The sequence below is a fragment of the Pteropus vampyrus genome, unplaced genomic scaffold (assembly GCF_000151845.1).
Source record: "Pteropus vampyrus isolate Shadow unplaced genomic scaffold, Pvam_2.0 Scaffold320, whole genome shotgun sequence".
Taxonomy (NCBI): Eukaryota; Metazoa; Chordata; class Mammalia; order Chiroptera; family Pteropodidae; genus Pteropus; species Pteropus vampyrus.
The window spans coordinates 586786-588091 of record NW_011889101.1 but is presented as its reverse complement, the minus strand read 5'-3'; the positions used below and the strand labels follow the sequence as shown (position 1 = coordinate 588091).

The 1306-nt window shown below is 62.8% G+C and overlaps 1 protein-coding gene across 1 annotated transcript in view; it reads right to left on the bottom strand.

Annotated features, from left to right (window-relative positions):
• Window positions 1–1306, bottom strand: part of AKT1 (AKT serine/threonine kinase 1) — a 41846-nt gene that overhangs the window by 9488 nt on the left and 31052 nt on the right. The gene's annotated exons all lie outside the window — the stretch shown is intronic.

The following is a 1306-nucleotide window of genomic DNA, read 5'->3' as shown; positions in this document are numbered from 1 at the left end:
ATGCCTGGATGTGGACTTGCTGGTCACAAGGAGTCACACACAAGGCACAGGGGCCCAGCTGGTTCAAGTTTTTATGTCTCAGACCGGATGTCTCTTACCTCTAAAGCGTCCTTTATAACGTTTGGTGTTTGTGGTTTGCAGAAAAGCTGCATATGTTGTCACTGCTGTGATGTGATTCACAGCCTGTCAAAACTGAGATAAGGGACTGCTCTGAAGCCTGCGGCTGCTCTGGATGTGCCCCCAGGCCTGGACTGTCACCCACCCCAGGGGTGCATGGAGTTGGGGGGCACCCTGGCCGCCCCTGCTGGGGCACTAGATGAGGCCTGGCGTCCATCTGTTACTTGCTGGGCGGCCACCAGGTGGCGCCCAGAGCACATCTGGCTCTGCTCAGGGGGCCCTCAGCCCAGCCCTGCCGCCCTCCCGCTGTCCCAGCTGCGGTGACCTTGGCCAGCTCTGGGCGCTGCTGGATCCTTCTGGGCGGTTAGATGGCCATGTAGCCTGGGTGGCCTCCTCGGGGGGCATGGGGCAAGGTGAAGCCAGTAGAGACAGGAAGTCAAGGCACACCCCTCCAGCACGTCCTGCTAGAGCTAGGGGAGGGACCTCCTCCGGCGGAGGTAGCCCTGCGGCCGGAAGGATGGGGGCTCCCCACGAACAGAACAAGCCACAAGGTTGAAAAGCCATTTTTATTGAAGAATTTGGAGGGAAAGTCTCATATCATAATAGTAAAAATACTAAGTTGAATGTAAAAAACGCACGGGGCAGCGCAGTGTCGGGCGGGAGGCGTGGGGTGCGGGGCAGCGGGCGGGGCGCGGGTGAAGGTAAGTGCCAGCGGAGCCTCGTGCGAGTCCCACCGGGGAGGAGGGACCTTCCTCTCCGAGCTCCGACCCCAGGTGCACGGGTCAGTGAGGGACAGCGACAGAGCCCAACTGTTCCTGTCCCCAGGGCCGAACCCGACCCAGCCCACCCCAGGCCCCACCTTGGGCCACTGTCCTTGGGCCTTAGCGCGGTGGCTGCCGCATGTCCACACCCGAGAGACAGGAAGCCAGGCCAGCACACAACCGGGCTGCTGCTGGTGCCTCTGGGCTGGGCGGAGAGGTGGCGCCCGGGGACAGCTGGCGGGGTGGGGGGCGGTGCTGAGGGGCCCCAGGCAGGGCGCACTCGGATCCCCACTGCACGTGGCTGGAGAAGCCGTCCGCGCTTCCTCTGTGAATCTCGCTGTTCTGACGGCCGAGACCACGGCTGGGGAACTGGATGAAATAAATTAAGAAAACGGCAGAACGGCCGTCCCCGACGCCGCCCGAGGACG